Genomic DNA, 24,126 nt, shown 5'->3' with positions numbered 1-24,126 from the left:
CATATTTTTGGAGCCCTGTGCAAAGACGTTCGTGGCCGAGTGAACTTGCGTCGGACGAAGACGTCCATGCCTAGGTACAATCAGGGTACCGTAGGCAACCGACAACATTTTTACGTGTGGGCATTGACCGGCTTGTCTCACAGTGGGATAAATGTATTAACAGTCATGTGCGATTACCTTTGAAATAAAATAATATTACTTGTAATGGCTCCAGTTAACGATAATTTACTGAAAAAAAATACGTTTCAGGTATTTTAGACACTTTTTCTATCATTGCACACATAATGCTGGATACATTATGTTTTATTATGGAATTCGCCAACGGCTTTGTCGCAGAGGTAACACCGGTTCCCGTCAGATCATAGAAGCTAAGCGCTGTCGGGCTGGGCTAGCATTTGGATGGGTGACCACCCGGTCTGCCGAGTGCAGTTGGCAAGCGGGGTGCACTCAACCATTGTGAGGCAAACTGAGACCTGACTGAGAAGTAGCGGTTCCGGTCCCGGAAATTGACATACGGCCGGGAGAGCGATGTGGTGAACACGTGCCCCTCCATATCTGCATCCAGTGACGCCTATGGGCTGAGAATGACACGGCGGCCGGCCGGTACCGTTGGACCTTCGTGGCCTGTTCGAGAGGAGTTTTTTTATTATGGAATTCAGTTTCTATGCATAATCTTTTTAAGATGGACCTCATTTCTAACGTCCCCTTCCGCAGCTGAGACGTCTGCGCGACTGATTCTTATGTAGAGGACCCAGGTTCAATTCCCGATACCACGAGGGATTTTCATTAGCGTGAGGAGTGGAACGCAATCCCCTCAGCCACATGTTGGCAACTGAGGATCTACCTCAATGACAAGTAGCTACTCCTAGGTCTGTAAAGCCAACAACGGAGGGGAGAGCGGTGTGTTGTAACCACGCCCCTCATACCGCATCAGCATCCCTAAGCTGGTCGTAGGTTGTGTTCCAAAAATGAACAGCATAGAGAAAGAAGTGATGACACTTTCTGCAGGACCTGACCATCATTTTGTAGGACAATGGTCAAGCATGCACAGTGCAAGCTGTAACTGATTTGTTTGACTGATGGAGCTGCTAAGTGCTATACCACGTACTGCACTCCCCTGACTTAAGCCATCGTGAGTTCAACACGATTTCTAAACTGAAGGGAACACTTCACGGCATTCGTTTTAGAACTGCTACAAATTCATCGGGCAATAGACCGCGCCGTTCGAACCGTCATCACAACTGGCACTGCTAAGAGTATCCTACGAATTCCACATTGCTGGCAACGGGCTATACATAATGCTGGTAACTAGTTTGAAGGTCAGTAAAACTTTGAAACACGTATCTGTTTTGCACGGACCGTAAATAAATAGGTGCCACTAGTAAAGTTCCAACCCTCGTATTTAAAAACACAAGAAAATATTATGAAGAAGATGGTATCAGAGATGAAATAATTAAAATTGATTCTGTTAATAATATTTGTGCTATCTATTCTATTTTACGGCCTACCTAATCTTGAAATCCCATTATGAATTCTTAGATATAAGCTAGACGTGTTAGTAGGTCAAAGTACTACATACACGTAATAGTTAAAAGACGTATTGTAGACAGGGCTCTTTAAAAGATTACTGCTGTACATGTGAAAATGTAGCAATTACTATCAGTTGAGAGATATTCTAATCATAAAACGACTTCTAACTAATAATCGGCAGCCTTGTGAGTCTATTAAATTAGTTTCTGAAAGTTTGAACTAGTAACACAGGGTAGACATTTTGAACTTCAGTGCATAACAGATACATTTCAAATATTTGGACGCCCCTGTGCTACTGAATCTTTCATCCATTTTTTTTCACGGAAGCGAAAGATTTAGCAAATACAAGAGGTTTATAAACATGATAATATTTCATGGTTTTAGAATACTGCTTTCAGTTCGAAATCTTTTTCTTCAATATCGTCTTTATGTCTTTGAATTGCGTTATATCCTCTACTGCAAGCCAAATGATTATTTGAGACGTGTGAGCTCTTTCTGTGTCATGTACGGGAGCTTCCTGCATCATCAGTGGCAAATTCTTATTTCCTATGGGTACCCCATCCGTTGCAGGCAATAGGGTCAATAGTCCTGTTTCAGTAGTACTGAAACTTGAAGCACACTGTTGGTTTTGGACGTATAGTTTCCTCTTAACGCGAATGAAATCAAACGTAGTGTCTTCAGGAAAAGTCAGATTGTCAAATAAAAATGCAAACTGCTAAAAATATAACATCTGCGTATCTGAGAACACGTATGGGATTATATTGAAGGAGAGCAGAGAATGAGAGAAAAACACTTATGAAACCTAAGAAAATTACCCTTACTGAGAAATGAAATTAGAAGCTCAAGTAAAGAGAGGCTGTTTGAAAGTGCACAGCTATGAAACCAACACCTGTTGTTGTTTAATGTTCAGTACAGTATTCCTCCACCCCGTGCATTGTAACATGTTTGGATCCTCCTTAACATGCTGCCGACACATTCATAGAGATATCTTGAGATATTTCAGTGTGTCATTAGAGTTCCGATGACAAGGCACAGCAAATTACAAGTGGTAACATGGATTCCCAAAAGATGATGGTGATCATATTTGGTTTGTGGGGCGCTCAACTGTGTCGTTTACAGCGCCCGTACAAATTCCCAATCTTTTCACTGACCAGTCTCCCCTCTTTTCTGAGTGATAATGAAATCTCCTGGGGCGAAGAAAATCCCCGATCCGGTAGGGAATCGAAGCCGGGGCCCAGTAATCCGGAAAAAGCAATACTAGCCACCAGACCACAAGCTGCGGACGTTGCCAAACGAGTTCGTGTCAGTAGATACTGTATACAAATTTATTCGCTTGATTCCTGCCTTCTGGAGAAAGACACTGAGGGGTTATCTGTCCCGATACGACACAGCACTCAAATCACCGTCGACACCAATGAGAGCCTTTGGATCTTCATACATGATTCCGGCTAAAAGGGTGACTGACCCTCCTTCTTACTGAAACAGTGGGTTTACATTCCTAAGACGTCCATTGGTACTTCTTGCCCTCCACAATTTTCTACGACGACCTTCCGTCGTCAAACAAATACTGCACTCGTCAGGCTCCTGGCCAAGGTTCCATTCCAAGTGTTCTGTTGCTCCCTTTTTCTTCTTCTTCTGTTTCTACAAACATCCAAGGTACTCGGAGGTTTGTACTACTGCTTGTAACGGACACCTACAACCCAAATAGATATTGCGGAGACATTTGCGAACTTTCATTGTGTGACTCAGCCCACACAGTTGCTTCCAAGGCAACATGCAGCTCTAGCGCATTCTCCCTCGGCTATCTACGAGTCATATTTTGTAGTAAATAATCATCATCTGGTGTTATTGAACGCAGGCGACCACTATAATGGAAATGTTCAATATTTTGTGTCCCGCGATAGCGACGGAATGTTCGAATGACTTCTTGTGGTGGCATATCGTCTTACCGTAAAGTGACAATACATTCACGGCCTAAGCTTGAAATTACCTTTCAAAGTATGTTTACAGACTGAACAATGTACAAAGTCCGTATTGCTCTGTTCACGATTGGAATAACAGCGTGATCTGCACTGCTAAACGGAGAATACAGGTTACTTTTACCTCCAATACACAGGTGGCCGAAAGAGATGCAGTCATTATGTTTTGTTTATTTGCTGGTACACGTCTACAGTAGTCCTATACAATGACGTCTTGCGCCTCTGAAACGTAGCACGCGACTAGAGGACCCAGAACCAGATGATGCAGCCCATTGATAAAATGGAGTATCGTATGGTAATTCGTTATCGCAAGCAGCTGATATGTTGCAGCTGTGTCAGTCCAATACAGGGGCTAAGAAAATGAGACAGTTATATTTTTCTCGCTTGTCTGAACTAATGCCCAGCCGTGCTACCTCTGCAGGTTTTTAAGCCATAGTAATGTGGTATCTTTTTTGCCGTCAGATGTCAAGTAATTAGTCACTAGGTCAACTGGAGAAATTGAAATATTCCCATCATTCATCATGGCAGAGACAAGTCGATATCTGTCATTACCCCTGGAAGGAAGGGAGGGGCAGGAGAAACGAGCGTTTATACCTTATCGAATATTACTGTTTGGCGGGAATTACACAGCCGAAAAAAGTACACATATATCATGCATATCATGGTATCAACCAAAAGAAGAGACGAAGAACTCTGAAGATTATCTTGTGTTATAAGGAAGTCAGCCGTACCTCATGAAGAGGAGCCATTCTATCATTAACTCGCAATAAATTTAGATAAGATCTGGAGAAATTAAGTTTGGATGGCAGAAGAGAATAGCCGCGAAATGGGTATCTTTACCACTGCGACACTTCGCTGAGTTCATTTTAATAATAACTATTTTCCATGATGCAGGGAAAGCCACCGAAAAGGAACAGGCAAAGTGACTGTTAGATTAAGAAGTAGGCTAAATCCATGTTAACGTAAATGCAAACTTATTCCGAAGGTAATTCATTTTTCGCTGAGCTGTACCACTTCATGTGTATAAAACTGTATAATTTATAGTGTTGTATCTGTCAGAGATTTAAGAAATACGTTTCGGTGTTACAATTCTCAAGTCTAGCACGCGTATAACGGCAGTGACTGTCTCCTGGAGAGGCACTGAGGCTTTCTGTTGGCCTGTGTTCTGCTGCAGTTCTGCCGCCTGTGGCTGAGCAAAGAGGAAGTTCAGTTCCTGACGCCACATAAAAGCGGGTGCCAGGGAACTTGTACGGGCTCGCGGAGAGGATTTGCTGACAGCTTCCATCTTGCTCCCTGGCTTCAAGTTTTATCGTCGCTGCTGTGATAGAATACGTAGACTGCAGCGGCAGATGCACGTTTTTTTCTGTTTGCATAGCAAAGACTGATGTCAGCAAGTCCCAGGTCTTATTGAAAGCATTCACAGAGGACTGCGGGAAGAGATTGCACCCTACTTTCGTCTTTTTTGTTAAACTTGCAAGGGACCTCTATAGGAAGCATCCATCGCCCCTTATATGGTGACACCGAATTGAGGCAAGCAATTTATTTATAGGCATATCCTGTGACACCGAATTGAGGCAAGCAATTTATTTATAGGCATATCCTATACTCAAGCGATCAGCCGCTTATTCATCTTCAGACAAACATCGCCAATATCTGAAAGAATTTCCTCCTACCACTGGTGGAAACATATGAGAGAAGTAAATTTTTGTCCATACAAATCAGTTGCGACGGATTCCCTATTTTTCTTTTAAAAGACTTGAGCTTCAGACTACTTATTCAAAATAGACACAGCTAAGTAAAACAAAAATAAAAGTAATTTTCTGTAGAAACATTTGCCTCCTTAGTCCTTACATAGCATATAGGATACATTCAAATTTTGGTTTTCTCCATATAAGGGAATAAACTAAACTCATCGATCCTCATTTTACCACATTTTTTATTCAATGTGTTTTCAGTGTATAACTTGTTTTCGTTTCTTATGTTCTCATTAGGTGACAACATCAGCTTAGATGAAGCTGTTTATCACAACCTAAGCGTGTCTTCGAGAAATGAAGATGTATCTGCCTTTTCTGTAATTGTGGACTATAATGTTTATATAATACGCTGTGATGTGTTTCTATATCCTCTACTATCGAATAAGTGATTGTTTTATCGCAACAATACAGCAACTTTTTTCGATATAGCCCTGGGGCAATTACATATACATTAAAATTCCAGTGGTATTTCATACTTTTTAGGTGTTTAGTATTGAGTTTTCTGACTGTTGTACATACTTCTGTTACTTTATGACACAAATAGGATGAAATTTGAACACGTTCAAATTTTTTCTAAATAACACCAATTTGTTAAAAACCAGTATTTTTATCTAATTTCGCTCCAGTACAATGCACTGACCTCCAACGTAAACTTTTCATTCGTGTAATCTAAGCTCATGACAGAGGTGAAATATTTTTGCAGCTGTAGAAATTATTCGTCATTTTTAAGAGGTTTTGGTTTTCTTCTTTCGGGTTCAATTCCCGTCCTCTGGGAGACGGTGAGTGTTTATAGTTGAAATTATAGATTCACGAAACGTACATCGTTAAGAGTAGTACTGTATATAACTTCTACCACAATAAAATAAAAGAACTGAATCAGTACAATAGGAATGAAACAAAAAATTGCGTTGTTGGTGGGTTACGAAGTTGCTGATAATTTTAAGCATGAAACTGTAAAATAATATTCAGTAATATAATACAAAAAATTCCAAAGGCGATCACAGAATTCAAGTATGCTGAAGTAATAGTTACAGTTTCGTTTCATGCTTTGTTTTACGAACACCCACGACGGCATTTATTATCAAGGGAGGAAAATATATAACAGATGAATGTTTCGTCGATGGGGAGGTCTGTACAGCAGAGAACAGTATCAGTTTCATCATGGCTGTGGCAGTAAATTCATTTTGTCTTCATCAAAGAAAACTTGTTGGTATTCTCCTTGAGTGACCCTTGGAAACCAAGGACAACCCAACTCTGGATTCCTAACAGGGATTTGAATCCTCCTACTACCCAACACGAATCGTGTGCAACTGTTGCGCTATTTGTTTCAGTTCGTAACACGTGGTCAAAAGAATCTGAATTGTTAGAGCTGTGGCCGAGTGGCTCTAGGCACTTGAGTCCGGAACCGCACTGTTGCTACGGTCGGAGGTTCGAATCCTACCTCGGGCATGGATGTGTGTGATGTTCTTTGGTTAGTTAGGTTTAGGTAGTTCTAAGTCTAGGGGACTGCTGACCTCAGATGTTAAGTCCCATAGTGCTTAGAGCCATTTGAACCATTTTTTTTTCTTTTTTAGAGCTCGCCTATCCACTCATGACTGAATTAGACACACCTACCTATTTTCGTGTAACTCCCGGTTTCACTTTGATGACAGTGATGAATGCGCTAACCACCTTATGTATACAGGGTGTAAACGGCATAAGCTGCCAAAATTATACAGATGGTACATCTCGGTGTGCTTCACAAAAAAGTCTAATGAAATGCCGTTGTATCACGTTCTTTATTTTTGTGTCCCTAAAAGACAGATCTTTGTAGGACTGACGGTAGACACATTTCTGTTTACATTGTCAGCTGACGGCACGTGACCTTGCTTGTGCATTACTAGAATCGACGCGGCGGTCTGGGAAAGGTAACGGACGAACGAGAGTAATGTAAATATTGGACTTGTACAACGACGTGGCGCGGCGGCTAGGTACTACCGAAACAAGTAATGTAAACAGTCACTGAGTTGTCAAGAGGGTGTAATACGTTTTACGGGAACAATGAATTAAACACAACGAGACGTTTTCTCTTTTACAACGTTACCATAAAGAATGTTGTGTTAGTAAAGAAAAGCTAACATCGAATAAAATAAGTTTCCCTTAGTACAAAATCAAACAATTACCACGTAAGTTGTTGTGCGTTAATTACAATCAACTGTTACCTCTTTTTACAACAATACTATAACGGAAATTAAAATCAGATTATTTTCCTTTTCTACAACAGTACCGTAATGAAAATGAAAACCACTTTACTTTTTTCCTGTTACACCAATACTGGAATAAGTGTTCAAAATGCCGACCATTCGGTTCGACACATGCTTCATTGCAGAAACTCAGTTTCGTCGCACTCGTTCACACACGCACAAATTTATCTTCATGGTACTGAGAGCATCTAAAATCGTCTGAGTAAGTTCGTCCACATTATTGACTTTCTAAGCATAAATAAATTCCTTCATATGGCCCGAAAAGCAAAAATCCACTGGATTTAAATCAAGACTGCGTGCTGGCCATCGATGTGGACCACAAAGTCGTATCCATCGTCCTATAAATCATACACTCAAAATTCTTCGTACTCAGTGACCAATGTGGGGTGGAGCACCATCGTGCAGGATCCACGTGTTATGACGTACAGCTAACGGAATATTTTCTAATAAAGTTGTTAGCAATGTTTCCTCTAGGAAGGTTCGGTAATTGTTACCAGTCAATCGTGCAGGTAAAACGTAAGGCCCAATAATGTAATCATCGATTATACCCACCCGTACATTTACGGAAAAGTGGCGCTGAAAATATGTTGCTACTATTTGGTGCGGATTGTGAACACTTCAAGTGTGCGTGGTACGGAAATTGGTTATTCCGTCGCGAGTGAAACACGCTTCGTTTGTGACGATTATTTCGTTTACAAATTTACATTGCTATTGGGTGCGTTGCTACATTTGTGAGAATATTATAGAGCCATCCATCACTAAGTGAAACAAAAGTTTCAAATCAAACATTCATAGTTATCTACATACAATACGAATATGTAATAAAAAATGGGGTACCTATTTTAAAAAAATGCAGTTTCTCTCAATTTGACCTATGGCAGCGCCATCTTGTGGGCCATCCATAGCGCCATCCGATTTCCCCCATCACGCGCGAACAGATTTGTTCTTCTTATTTTTTCGTTTTAATGCTAATTTCATGAGACATTTGGCCCAGTCACTATCAATGGGCCACCCTGTATATCCGATGTTGAATTATTTAAGTCCCTCTGTTAGTAGAATATACTATAGATTAAATATGGGTGCACATTTCACACGGCCCGAGTGCGAGTCAAAAAACGGTTCAAATGGCTCTGAGCACTATGGGACTTAACTGCTGTGGTCATCAGTCCCTTAGAACTTAGAACTACTTAAACCTAACTAACCTAAGGACACCACACATATCCATGCCGGAGGCAGGATTCGAACCTGCGACCGTAGCGGTCGCCCAGTTCCAGACTGAAGCGCCTAGAACCGCTCGGTCACAACGGCCGGCTCCACCCTTTTCATTGCTCATGAAAACCACATTTCATGTTGTTAACTCCATACAGCGAGACCTCCAGAGGTGGTGGTCCATATTACTGTACACACCGGTAACTATAATAGCCAGTAACACGTCCTCTTGCATTGATGCATGCCTCTTTCGTCGTGGCACTATATCCACAAGTTCATGAATCCACTGTTGGTCCAGATTGCCCCACTCCTCAACGGCGATTCGGCGTACATCCCTCAGTGTGGTTGGTGGGTCACGTCGTCCATAAACAGCCCTTTTCAATCTGTCCCAGGCATGTCCGATAGGTTTCATGTCTGGAGAACATGCTGGCCACTCTAGTCGAGCGATGTCGTTATCCTGAAGGAAGTCATTCACAAGATGTGCATGATGGGGGCGCGAATTGTCGTCCATGAAGACGGATGCTTCGCCAATATGCTGCCGATCGGTCGGAGGATGGCATTCACGTATCGTACAGCCGTTACGGCGCCTTCTATGACTTCCAGCGGCGTAGGCCTACGCGACGTAATGCCACCCCAAAACAACAGGTAACCTCTATCTTGCTGCACTCGCTGGACAATGTGTCTATGGCGTTCAGCCCGACCGGGTTGCCTCCAAACACGTCTCCGACGATTGTCTGGTTGAAGGCATATGCGACACTCATCGGTGAAGAGAACGTGATGCCAATCCTGAGCAGTCCATTCGGCAAGTTGTTGGGCCCATTTGTACAGCGCTGCATGATGTCGTGGTTGCAAAGGTGGACTCGCCATGGACGTTGGGAGTGAAGTTGTGCGTCATGCAGCGTCTTACGCACAGTTTGAGTCGTAACACGACGTCCTGCGGCTGCGTGGAGAACGTTATTCAACACGGTGGAGTTGCTGTCAGGGTTCCTCCGAGCCATAATCCGCTGGTGGTCATCCACTGCAGTAGTGGCCCTCGGGCGGTCTGAGCGAGGCATGTCATCGACAGATCCTGTCTCTCTGTATCTCCTCCATGTACGAACAAAATCGCTTTGGTTCATTCCGAGACGCCTGGACACTTCGCTTGTTGAGAGCCCTTCCTGGCACAAAGTAACAATACGGACGCAATCTAACGGCGGTATTGACCGTCTAGTCGTGGTTGAACTACAGACAACACGAGCCGTGTACCTCCTTCCTGGTTAAATGACTGGAACTGTTCGGCTATCGGACCCTCTCCATCTAATAGCCGCTGCTCGTGCATGGTTGTTTATGCCTTTGGGCGGGTTTAGTGACATCTCTGAATAGTCAAAGGGACTGTGTCTGTAATACAAAATCCACAGTCAACGTCTATCTTCAGGAGTTCTGGGAACCGCGGTGACGCAAAACTTTTTTTGATGTGTATACATTTTTCCCCAGTTCGTTTCATTACCTCCTCAATAGTTATTCAGTCTATCCATTAAATCTTCAGAGTTCTTCTACAAAACCAAATTTCAAATCTTCCTATTCTCTTCTTGTTAGTTGTGTTTATCGTCCATGTTTTACTTCCGCACAAGGCTACACTCCATACAAATAACTTCTGAAAATCTTTCCCAGCGTTTGAATTTATATTTATTGTTAATCAGTTTATCTTTTTCAGGAACACTTTCCTTGCTACTGATATTCTCTTTTTTATATGTTCTCTCTTCGGCCATCGACAGTTATCTGCTGTTCCAATAACAAAACTGATCGACTACAGTTATTTTTTCATTTCCCACTCGAATTCCATCGGCATCATATGATTTAATTCCACTCCATTCCATTACAATTATTTTACGAGTACTTTCGTTGATATTCATTTTATAACCTCTTTTCAAGACAGTATCCATTCCGTTTGACTGCTCTTCCAAGTCCTTTGCCCTCTCTGGCAGATTTACACTGCAGATTTACACCGAAGTATTATGTTTTACAATATCAATACAAAATTCATGGGGCAGCTGCTTAACTTTGAAATCTCATCTTCGGCCAGGGTTCCTCAAAGTGATGTTTTCTAGTCTTTTCGGATTTTCGTAGCTGTTGCCGAAATTGTAATTTCTCACTTGAATTTTGTGCTAAAAGTGTGTCACAGAAGCAAGTGACTTCATTCGGACACAAAGAAAGTTATCCAGTGCCTCGGAAAATAATGACTTCATAAAACAGGAAAGAAAAACAAGAGTACTGAAAACGGGTAATTCCGCGTTGTGATACTGACAGGTAGCAGATAAAAGGCCAAGAAAGTGGTGCTTATAATTTCAGAGGAGTATACGGTAACAGTAAACTTTTTATGTTGGTTATTATTCTGAACACACAATGGACTTTTTTGCGGTTAACTATAGATTTAGAGATGAAGTGGCCTATTCTGTCCAAAACGTAGTGGTAATAAAGCCCTAAATGTTGTTTCACTCACTCTTAAGTCAAAAGTCTTCTTTGTCATATTCTGTAAGTTTTGTAATTTAAAGGGTGAGGTATTCTCGGATTATTACTCTTGCGCAGACCCCACCCAGCAGTTAGGCTTTCTCCGTTCCTCGTTTTCCAACTCTGTCGTACGATCACATAGAGGCCCGTTGATCAAAGATGCACTTATCTTTTTGGGTGGCTGGCTACGCCCACTCTTCCCGCTGTAGTACATGCAAGTGAAATGGGTGACAACATCTTCGCCGACATAAAAACAGCCGCGATATAGTAATGAGTTAGCGAAAGTAGCAAACAGGGCTCACTTTTCTCCTTAGCTACTCACAACATTTCGATAACAATATGGGTGCAGCTAATATCTGTGCACTGAATATCGGTTACAATAGGACCTGCCTGCCGTTGGTAACCACTGGGTATTCATCCTGGTGAGCTCTGAATCTGCAGTTGACACCGTGTTCGTTTCGACTGAAAATGACTAGAAACAAAGCTGATAACATGTTTCGAGCGACTTATTGACAGAAGACTTAAATTCTCGCCTGTTCGGCGGTGACTACTTGCTTATCTGAGGCATCATGATGTACTTGCAGTTTCTGGGGCTAAGATATTACGCGTAAACCAAGTTTCTCTCAAATATGCGCACACTGTAATTGCACCGCAAAACATCTGGTTCTACAAGACCGATTTGTCTCATTTCTCTGGAGACATGCTTCAGCAGAGAAATACAACTGCTTTAGAAAGCGTTAGCAGCATACACTTTCTTTAAGCAGCACTCGGCAGTAAGAGGCCTGAATTATGAGCCATAACGTAGCAGTCCTTTCACGAACAATAACTCCCAGTACACGTGAGCTAACGGACGATACGGGTGCATGTAGTATTTGTGCTCGTTAAAACAGACGAGTAATTCACGATATAGCCTTCAAGGTACGATTTTCTTTAATCATGCTGTAGAACGTGGGCATAGCAAGTTAATGAGGCATGCTGTTACAGCCTGCCGACTGAAATTAAAGACGGCAGCGCTCCGCGTGTAACGACGCGTGGAGTACTCCAGCGCATCAGAAGGGACGCTGCCTCGGCATAAGCAACACGGAAAAATATGGTGCCGCCTGACCTGAATCTCGCGGAGAGCGTGCGCGGGCGACCGACTGTAATCTGTCAGCTTTAGGCTGCACTGACTGAAACAAGCAACCATATGGGTTATGACTGCCACTTCCAAATTTCAGAATTAAAAAATGAGTACCACTGTAGATAGATTAGCCCTAGAACACTAAGGGGATGAGGGGTGGGGATGTTATACTGCTACTAACCCATCGTAAAGTTTATTATTCCACATTTCACTCAAAGGAAGTGATAATTTTTGGGTTATCCATTAATTAACTAGCATTTTTAGATCTCCAGTGGTACGTTACATACCAAATCAAGTACAAAATATCCTGTTTAATACCCTACTGCAATCGTATGTTTTACGAGGGTTTAGTAACATAGGGTTAAGGGCTAACGCGTCGTCGAAGGTGAGGTTATCACAGGTTAAGTACTAGCGGAGGAGGCTTGAGACAAACATTGGCTGTGTTCTCGTCGAAGAAATAGTGATCGTATCCCCATAGAATGTCTTAAAACCTTATGACCTGTCTGTAAATCGTTAAAACTATTATGTTAGAGGTATTAGGTTATTGCAGTGACATTACTTAGCTGCTGCTGTGCTGTGCAAGCTAAATTCGTCTGTTACTGTTTTAGTGTGTGTGCTGAAGACCCAAACGTCGAGTACCCAGTGAAAAACCGATCACCAACACCACAAAAATTTTGAAGTCTGGACTATCTGTTTGTTGCTGTTATAATACATTTTGCGGACTATAGAGCTGAAGCTGCGGACTTTATGGGCAGACACATGCGTATATACCACTGACGTTCAGATAAGATCTGCCACAATCCCAAGGAATCCCTTACAAATCTATCTTTTGGATACATAAATTAATTCTTAATCTAGACTTACGCATTCACGTTTAAATGGCTTAGCCATTTCCAAATAAAGCTCTCATCCCGGAGTGAAGTGGACACTGTTGAAACTTTCCTGATTGATTAAGTGTTGGATTGGGAATCGAACCTAGGCCCTAGTTGTCATGTTTGGTCGTGAGTTGTAGGCTGATACCTCAGATGGTAGCTGCATTGTCCTCGAAGGGGAGGTTCCGATTTCAAGTCCCGATGTAGCTCACTGATTTAACTTGCAAGAATTCCAGAACAGCGCACACTCCATTGAAAAGTGGTCGATTCATTCTATTAATAATCAACGACATAACTAAATGAGATTTGCAGTGATAATATAAACCGTTACAGCGGATTTCTTAATAGGTATATTTTGCCTTCCACGAGTATCACTGAATTTTTTGAGTTCGTGAATGGCTGAGAAGACCAATCCTGTAACCGCATTTTCTATTACAGACAGGACACAACCTGTCCATGCCAACCACTGGTTTCAGTGGAACTGTTTGTCACGAGGCTTTTTCGCTTTCCGACAGTTCCACTTGGCCTGTTTTAGTCCGCGCTACTGTTGTCAAAAGTATTATAAGCAGTCAGACTTCATGTCGGACAATCGGAGGTTATGATTTCCCAATTTGGCGTTTTTCTAAAGTATGCTTCAGAATATCTTTGTCCCGTTTCAGTTGCTCTCCTTGTTTTGATTTGTTCTAGCCGAGAGATAACTTCCAGTGTAAGGAAAGTGCACAACATTTTGCAGGATTTCAGAACTGAGTGTTTTGACTGGATCTGTAGTCTGTATTTGGTGAAGATTGTCGTCATATCTGAGTTTTCCTGGTATTAACATCTATGGTCATATTTGCCTACTGAACACCTTCAAAAGTGCTTCAGTGGCTTGCTCTGAGTTATTTCTAACAACATTATCGTCTGCGTACTGGAATTGGATGACAGAAGTAGTGATTACTTCGGTCATAGCTCCTAGTCTACTAAGACTGAAAATCCGACCGTCCATCCTGTATACTATTTAAGCTCCCAATGGTGTTTTATTTCTTACCGGGTGTAGTAAATTTCCAACATATAACGAAAATAATATAACAGTATTCATATATTCTTGCTTAATTTCTGAATTAATATCGAAAGCTTCTCCCCATCCATTGTAACTGTTGAGGATGACGGCGCTCATATTGCCGAAATATTTTACTGTTGTACGAGGCGTGTAAATGAGTAATCGTACATGGAAGAAAGACACGAAGTTGACTCGCAAAAACTAAGAGTGACATTTTGTACCCAAACAATAAGACGCGACGAAAATTAGGGAATACAAACGATATAAGTGACAGAAAAATCACTAAGTCAGCATGATGTTATATACTTATCTAACGTTTAACAGCATTTAAATGAGTTATCTCTGGCTTTTTTGTGATAGCTTACATCTCAATACGTTTATACATTTACATATATACTCATTACTGTGTGTATCGTAACAAGCTATTAGCGTGGCGTAATGTAACTTCATAATGCCCAAGGGAACGAAATTAGGTAATCACTAAATGGAGTATAGTGATTATTTCAAACAAAAAAGGAACGACCCTCACAGTAAAACGATTTATTTTCAAACATTTATAGTGGCTGTGAAACAATGTATAATAAGTACTATTGAGTACTGTTAATATTAACATAAACGTGCTGAAACTTGTAAGTGAGTTCTAAATTGGTTTATTTTGTATGCCCTTTTCTATCAGATTTACAATTTTTAAGTATTTGTTTCTAACACGGTGGAAATGAAGCACAATAAAGTGAAGAAAATTAAGGAGTTGTGGTATATGTTGGAAGTAATATATGAGTTAAGTGTATCCATGTCAAATTCAATGAATTACCGATGAGTTCAAACTCACTTTGTGTCTTTTTGAGGAATGGATAAGTGGTGATCTTATTTGAGGAATCATTTACTGTAACTGATTGAAGAAAATGACCCACATTAGAAATCAAAATGTAGGTCGAGTTTATGAACGCGACTGCTTGTAAATATATGGTGAGCTTCTACACCAGTTGATGCTTTTGGCGAACATTAGATGGATACAATAATTTCAGCCAAAGAAATTTTTAATCAATAGAGTATAAGCAATTTGTTGAGAGCGTACGATGACTTAAGTGTAACGTTTTCCTTCGTGTTACAAGTAAGATATTTCATGTTGAATTCCCTTACTCACCCACATCTTTAGAGTTGTGCAAAGGATTTATATTGCAGGTTAGCAGCATTAGCTGCATATAATCAACAAATAAAAGAGTACCCAACTCCCAAAATCTTCAAATGATCAAAAGACTAATAGCCCCTACAAACTAACGCTAATTTTCAGATTTTCTGGAGTTAGTGATAGAGGGTGGCTGGATGCCCTTCCTGTCGCCATCCCTTTCCTACTTTCTCACTCCCCTTCCTTGCCCCATGCCTCCCCCCTCCCCACTGGACGGAATTTGTGTACTACAACTGGCAACTGTCTGCGTCGCGTGTTATTCCATGTGGGAGTGTGCGAATTTTTTTTTAATGTTTGCGAAGCGTGTAACTGGGGCGAGACGTACGAAACAGCCCGGTTTCACCTAGCTGGAGAGAGAACCGCCTAAAAATCACGTCTAGGCTGCCCGGCGCTGCGGCCTACGTCGTTAATCCGCTGGGTGGATTACATCTGGGGCCGGTACCGCTCACCGAATCTCGGAAGCGGAGTTTTAACACGTGCGGGTCACATTTTCTTGTCTATCTGCTGACTAGAAACGAAAGAGGAATACAACGGACCTGGTATTGTTAACCAGGGCAAAACTATTTTTCTACAAGGCTATGAGAAACTAGTTGGACGATGAGAGCCAAACGAGTTGGAATAGTGACGAAAGGAGTAAGAGAATGTACAGCCTACCAGCAATTCGCCTAAAATATAAAGTAACATCCATTATTATTATTTTTATTGTCATTGTTGTGGTCTTCATGCCGAAGACTGGCCTAACAGAGCTCCACACGCTATTCATTCCTTGGTTTCCACCTGCAGTTTTTACCCTCTCACTTCTCTCCACTAGGAAACTGACTATTTCTTCATGCTGCGGGATGTACCCTATCAACCGATACCTTCTTTTAATCAAATTGTGTCACAGATCTCTTTTTCCCAATTCAGTTAAATATTTCCTCCTTAGTTACTCGACCTTTCCATCTAATCTACAGCATTCTGCTGCAACATCACATTTCAGAACCTTCTATTCCCTTCTAGACTGAACTACTTACTGTCCACATGTCACTGCCGCAGAATGGTGAACTTCAGAGTCCAGAAAATTACCGTCAGATATGGCTTCCTGACACTTAAATTTATATTAGATGTTAACAAATTCCTCACTTTCAGAACTGCTTTCCGAACTATAAGCAGTATGCAGTTTATATCATCTCTGCTTTGGCTGTAAGCAGTATGCAGTTTATATCATCTCTGTTTCGGCTGTCACGAGTTATTTTGATGCCCAAATAGTAAACATCATACACTAATTTTAGTGTCTCATTCTCTAATCTAATTAATCAGCATCACCTGATTTAATTCGGCTACATTCCATAACTCTAGATTTATTTTTGTTGACATTTATCTTACAACATCTTTTCAAGACTGTATTCTTTTCGTTCAGCTGCTCCTCCAAGTCCTTTGCTAACAGAATTATGTCATCAACGTTTGTATTTCTTCTCCATGAACTTTAATTATGTCTCGTAATTTCTTCTTTGTTTCCTTTAGTGCTTGCACAATTCACAGAATTGAATGACATTGGGGGTAAAGTACAACTCAGTCTCACTTCCTTTTCAACCACTGCTTGCATTGCACGTCATTCGACTTTTATAACTGCTATCTGGTTTCTGTACAGGTCTTAAATAATTTTTCGCTCCCTGTTTTACACCTGATACCTTCGTAATTTCAAAGAGTGTATTCCAGTCAACATTCTCAAAAGCTTCCTTTAAATATAAGAATGTTACAAAAATAGGTTTGCCTTTCTTCAGCCTGTCTTCCAGATACGTCGTAGGGTCCGTATGGGCTGACGTGTTCCAATATTTCTCTATGACGAAAACAGATCTTTCTCGAGGTTAGTTTCTCCAGACTTTTCCACTCCTCTGTAAATAGCTCGTGCCAATATCTCGCAAGACTGACGTAATAAACTGATAGTTTCGTAATATTCTCCCCTCACAGTACATGCCTTGTTAGGAATTGGAATTATTACATTCTTCTTGAGGTCTGAGGGTATTTCTCATATCTCATATCTCCTGGATACCAGTTGTAATAGTTTTGTCATAACTGGGTCTCCCAGGGAGCTCATCAGTTCTACGTGAATGTCGCCCACTGCTGTGGCCTCGTTTCGACTTAGGGCAGTCAGTGCTATGTCGATTTCTCCTAGCGGTACCGTATCTCCCTACGTATCTCCATCTAATTCCTCTTCCTTTTCTATAATAGTGCCAACAAATTGGTTTTCCTCGTAGAGCTCTTCGGTATATTCCTTTCACCTTTGAAATTTCCTTTCTTTGCTTAGTACTGACTTAGGATCTGAGAGCTTGATTTTCAGTCAGCTGCTTTTCTTTTCTTCAAAGGTCTCTTTAGCATTCCTATAGGTGGAAACTATCTTTCCCCTTGTTATGCACTCTTCTCCAGCCTTGCATTTGTTTTATAGCCATTCTTGCTTTGCCATTTTGCGCTTCCTGCGGCTCTAATTCTTTTAGATATCTGTATTCCCTCTCGTCTGCTTTATTTGTCACTTTTTTTATTTTTTGTTCATTCGTCAGTTAGATTCAATGTCTCGTGCATTATTCAACTATTTCTACTAGGCTTTGTCTTTTTGCTTTCACAATGTCATCTCTAGAGGCTATGTGTTCGTCTTCTACTGTGTTCCTTGCACCTCTTTCAATCAGTAGTTGCCCAACACGCACTTTGAAACCATCAACAACCTCTGGTTCTATCGAATTATTCAGGTTCAATTTCTTTAATTTCCTATCTTTTTGCTGTTTCTTCATTTTTAATCTACAGTTCATTACCAAGAAATTGTGGTCAGAGTCCACATCTGCCCCTGGAAATGGCTTACAGTTTAAAAGCTAGATATGAAGTACCTTTCTCACCATCCCTCATTACAAATGTTGAACGTCGTAGGCTTGGCAGACTGGTAAAACAGGACGAGCGGCGAACTGTGGCGGAACTAATATCAAACTTTAATACCGGGAAAAGTTAAAGGTGTGCGAGCACACAGAGCACCGAACACTCCTAACGATGGTCCTTCACAGCCGACGTCCCATGATTGTGCCAATGTTAATACCACGATATCGACAACTACGACTGGTACGGGCAAGTGACCATCGACATTGGAAGTTGGAGCAGCGGCAGAGCGTTGAATGGTCAGATAATACCGAAAACTTCTTCATCATGCCGATGGGAGGGCGCGAATCCATCTTCTTCCAGGGGAACAGCTCCTTGACATTTGGACTGCAGGACGGAGACACGCTGGCGGCAGCTCCATTATGCTCTGGGGAACATTCACGTGGATATCCATGGGTCCAGTGGCACCATGACGGCTGAGGAGTATCGTACGCTCGTTGCAGACCACGTACACCCCTTCATGATGATAATGTTTCCCTATGTCAGTGGCATTTTTCAACAACATAATGCACCATGACACAAGTCCACGAGTGTGATGGAGTGGTTCGAGGAACACAGTGGCGAATTGCAATTGGTGTGCAGGCCCCGCAACTCTCCAGATCTGAACCAGATAGAATACTTCTGCGATGTGACTGAACGTGGTGTCAGAGCTCGTCGCCCCACTCCCCGGAATTAGGTGAATTGTGTGTGCAGATGTGGTGCCAACTCCCCCGAGTGACCTACAAAGGACTTATTGGTTCCATGCCACGACGTGTTCGTGCTGTTATCCGTGTCAAAGGTGGAAGTACCGGCTACTAGGTAGGTGGTTCTGGCTGATCAGCTTATATTGCTTATGCTTCAGAGCGAAAGTGTGTTTCAGAGCGGACGTGATCACACGATCACTCTTATGTGTAGGAGATCAGTTTATAGTGTAGCAGAAATATAGTGAAACAGAATATCTGTGACATACATATAGCAAAAACGTAGGTTTCAGTGTAGTTGATAAAGCCTGTAACTAAATACAGCAAAAGGTCAGGGAAATTATTTCGTTTGTCGTCAGTCAGAATTTAGATTTTGTCCTTAACTGGATCGTAATATTGAAAGTTTCCGATACTCAATAAGTAAAAAAAAGTTTTAAAGTTTCTAGTTAGAATTAGTTGTCGCACAGTATGGCCACTTAGCTTCAAATGGCTCTGAGCACTATAGGACTTAACATCTGAGGTCATCAGTCCCCTAGAACTTAGAACTACTTAAACCTAACTAACCTAAGGACATCACACACATCCATGCCCGAGGCAGGATTCGAACCTCCGACCGTAGCGGTCGCGTGGTTACAGACTGAAGCGCCTAGAACCGCTCGGCCACTCCGGCCGGCCCACTTAACTTCCAGAAATTTTTGTTCGTTCCCTACACTTACGGTTATGTCATTGATGAGTACCTAATAACACTTAATTTCTCCTCCAATGGAATATATTAGAACCTCATTCACAGTTTATTTACTTTTATAGTAGTTTAAGGGAAGCTGCTGCCCATCACGTCTTTGAAAACCTTTGCCAGACCTTCGGTATTTTATTGTGTCGCTGTCACTGTCGCACTTCACTGCCGACTGCGTTATTGCAAGTTAACGTTGTGAGCATTCCACTCCTATCGCCAGGCAGCTCGTTTATACACGCTGTGCAGAGCGACAATCGTATATCGCTTCCTTGTGTCGAGCTCAGTGATACATGACTTGCTGATGAGCAGCGCAGGTCCAATATAAACGTGACGTATTGGAGTCCACCTGTCAGATGGTGTTTTATGCAGCCTCATATCTCGAACGACATCCAATACGAGAGTGCTCTCTTATCAGTCGAATGTGAACGATCGTAGCCAAGGCCTTCAACCACGCAGGGGTACGTAGTATGCCTTATGTTTTTCACTGACAATCGTTTCCTACTAGATACCAAGTAATAGAGAGCTGTACAGGGTGTTTCAAAAAGAATGTACGTATTTCTAATGCATATATTCATTAAACTTTAAGACATACGAATATGAAACCTTACACACATATTTACGAAACTCTGAAGTTTAGATTACAGATGTTCAATACGTCCTCCATCAGTGACACGAACAATATCACATCGATACATTCCACCCATATTCGGGCTTCAAATGGTTCAAATGGCTCTGAGCACTATGCGACTTAACATCTGAGGTCATTAGTCCCCTAGAACTTAGAACTACTTAAACCTAACTAACCTAAGGACATCACACACATCCATGCCCGAGGCAGGATTCGAACCTGCGACCGTAGCGGTCTCACGGTTCCAGACTGCAGCGCCTAGAACCGCACGGCCACTTCGGCCGGCCATATTCGGGCAAGCATGTCCTTCGTCACTGATGTTATGGCAGTACAGAGCCGGTTCTTCAACTCTTCCAGGTTCTGTGGAAGTGGTGGTACCTAACATGGAAAGTCGCTTCATCACTGAATACGATGCGTTGTGCGAAAGTATTATCATTGTCAATAGCATCAAGAATCTCGTTACGTTTGTCACCAGGACGTAGAGATTGTAGCAGCTGTAACTTGTACGGCTTCATAACCAACCTACGTCTCAAAATCCGCCAAATTGTTGTTATAGGCAATTGTAACTCCCGAATGGCACGACGACTTGATTTTGAAGGACTACGTTGGAAAGCAGTTTGAATTCGCGCAACATTTTCTTCAGGAACACGAAGGCGGCCAGGACTCTTTCCTTTACATACACATCCTGTACCTAGAAACTGTCGATATCATCTGCGAATGTTCCATCCATTCGACGGATCAATTTGGTACCTCAGCCTGAAACGTCTTTGCACTGTAATCACGGAATTGCACTTCGTAAGCGCGAGAACACAAAATGATTCCTGCTGCGGAGTAGCCATTTTAATCACATGACGGTTACCAAGCAAAACAGAAGACAAGTGACATCTAGCGGATATTAATATAAACTAGACTATGTATTCGTTTCTCCAATAGCCGAGCCGAGGCGCAGCGATCGATAGTATGGACAAAACAATACTTTGTTACACGTATATTCTTTTTGAAACACCCTGTATTCTAGAGTACATCCTCTTAGGAACACGTGGTAATTTTGTCAAAGAGGTTATCCCTCTCTCCACGAAACCCATTACACTAAACACGCGAACTTTTTGATGTGCACTATATAGAACCTGCAATTAATTTCACAGATTCGTTTCCATTTCTTGGGTGAATGCAAGTTGGTTGCACAGAGTTTAAAACAGCTTTATGACCAATGCACATAATGAAACTGTGTTCATTTTTACGACGACAGTAAAATTCATATACATTTTTAATATCAAGTTGTCCGATTTAGATTTGTGAACTACTTTATATGGAGACAACATTTTGTCCTGTTTATTACAGTTAAGGAACGTGGAAGCCAAGACAAAGTGAAAAGTCATTAGAAATTACAAAACTGTAATCGATAGTCCAAGAAAGGTAGGCTTTATTTTTCACTGTTGTCGACTGAACCTTTAATACTGACGAACTAACATACCTACTGAAACAACTAATGTCCATACATATTATAAAATGTATGTATCTATATATATTTCACAGCTCTTCCTAAACGACTGGATCGATTTCAACCAATCTTAGTACGCACATCACTTATTGTCTGGAAATCGTCGCTGTGAGGGAAAGAACCACCTACCTATCAAATGGGTGAGGGAGGGGATGAAAAAGCAGTGTAGCCCACGACGCGCAAATATCCGAACTTGAGTCATCCAATATTTGACACTTAGAGACTTAATACAAACATTACACATAATTTTAAGCCTTTACAAAACCTTTTCTTACTAACGCCCCCACAAAATGATGAAAGGAAGAAAGTTTATCGCTTACTAATTGTCGCTGTTCATGCAGTAAAACTGCCACCCCATGAATGACGTTTTGATTTATTACTTCTTTCCTTCCAACTGTCTTCACAGCACATTTTGCAGACGGTAGCCACACACTGGATGTACCTGCACTTCACATCATTGTACAGCCCAGAATTCAGCAGATACGAAGTCATAAACATCGAGTTACGTGAAAATGAAACTGCATAGGGAAATTCTCTAAGAGATACAAGTGTACAAGTAAGTTGGAAATACCTTATATATCTGTGATACATGTGCGTACGGCCAAACCCACGGATAAAAAGCTCATCCTAAGCTCCTGGAACGATTTCAATCAAATTTGGAACACATATTAGTTACAATGGGGGAAAAAATGCTGTGGCAGTAAGAACCACCAGCCTCTCCTATAACGTGGAGAGAGAAGAGGGGAGGAGGAGATGGACAGAAAGTGTGGTGGAAGGAGGAGAAGGGAACAGACAGGGGAGGAGGAGATAGATAAACTGAGGGGAGGGTGAAATGGACAGAGAGAGGGAAGAAGAGGAGACGGACAGAGAAAGGAAAGAGGGGGAGATGGAGCCACGGAGATGAAGAGATAAGTGGAGAGAGAGGAAAGCAGGAAGAGATGAACAGACAGAGAAGGAGGATGAAACGGACAGTGAAAGGGAAGAGATGGAGATGAACAAGGAGAGGGGCCCAGATGAGATGAACAGAGAGAGGTGAAGAGGAAATGGACAGAGGGAGGGTGGAGGAGAAGGTGGGTTTAAAGGGGGAGGAAGAAGATGGACAGAGGGGGGAGAAGGAGATGGACAGAGAGGGGAGGATTAGATTGATAGAGAGAGGGGCAGAGAGGGAGATGAACAGAGAGAGGAGGTGGACGAGTGGACAGACAAGCTAGAAGGAGGAGCTTAACAGAGAGAAAGGGAAGGAGGAGATATGGAGTAATAGAAGACTGCAATAAAAACATAACCGGGTAACGCTGGGTACTCAACGAGGCTAACAAAAGTAGCAAGGAAACAATACCATCCAGTTCTACCAAACAGTTTTATTGCTTTAAAGCACAGTGATATTGTCTTTGAGGTGATCTCATCTCTCTTGCAAGCTAAGTAAGACATAACAATAAATATGAATCATTAAAGAACGGTCGGAGAAACATTAAATGCTACAACTAATAAGTCAGTCGTTACGTTTCCTTACAAAGAAGAGCTATTTAGACAAGCCAGAAGCACTCTCACTCACAAAATCGTCCCTGACTAACTGCACGGTATCCCCCTTATCTCTCAAAATAATCTGAACAGTATGGAGAAGATAGATTACGTTCTTCATTATTCACAAACAACGGTTTGGGACAGTAGTCAAACCACAGAATAACTGCTCGGAAGAGGATAGTTTCCAAATAGCCATCTTGCTGTTCTCACTTTGGTTACTGTTGGTTTCCTTAAACCGTCGTCCTCCTGAGCGTGCGAGCTCATTGGGCTAACCACTGCACCACATCGTTCGGTCGGTAGTTATATGCACTACTGGCCATTAAAATTGCCACACCAAGAAGAAATGCAGATGATAAACGGGTATTCATTGGACAGATATATTATAGCAGAACTGACATGTGATTACATTTTCACGCAATTTGGGTGCATAGACCTGAGAAATCAGTACCCAGAACAACCACCTCTGGCCGTAATAACGGCCATGATATGCCTGGGCATTGAGTCAAACAGAGCTTGGATGGCGTGTACAGGTACAGCTGCCCATGCAGCTTCAACACGATACCACAGTTCATAAAGAGTAGTGACTGGCGTATTGTGACGAGCCACTTGCTCGGCCACCATTGACCAGACGTTTTCAATTGGTGAGAATGTGCTGGCCAGGGCAGCAGTCGAGTATTTTCTGTATCCAGAAAGGCCCGTACAGGACCTGCAACATGCGGTCGTGCATTATCCTGCTGAAAAGT

This window comes from Schistocerca serialis, chromosome 3, assembly GCF_023864345.2.
Source record: "Schistocerca serialis cubense isolate TAMUIC-IGC-003099 chromosome 3, iqSchSeri2.2, whole genome shotgun sequence".
Classification (NCBI taxonomy): Eukaryota; Metazoa; Arthropoda; class Insecta; order Orthoptera; family Acrididae; genus Schistocerca; species Schistocerca serialis.
The sequence above is the reverse complement of the archived record's forward strand: the minus strand, read 5'-3'. Positions refer to the sequence as shown.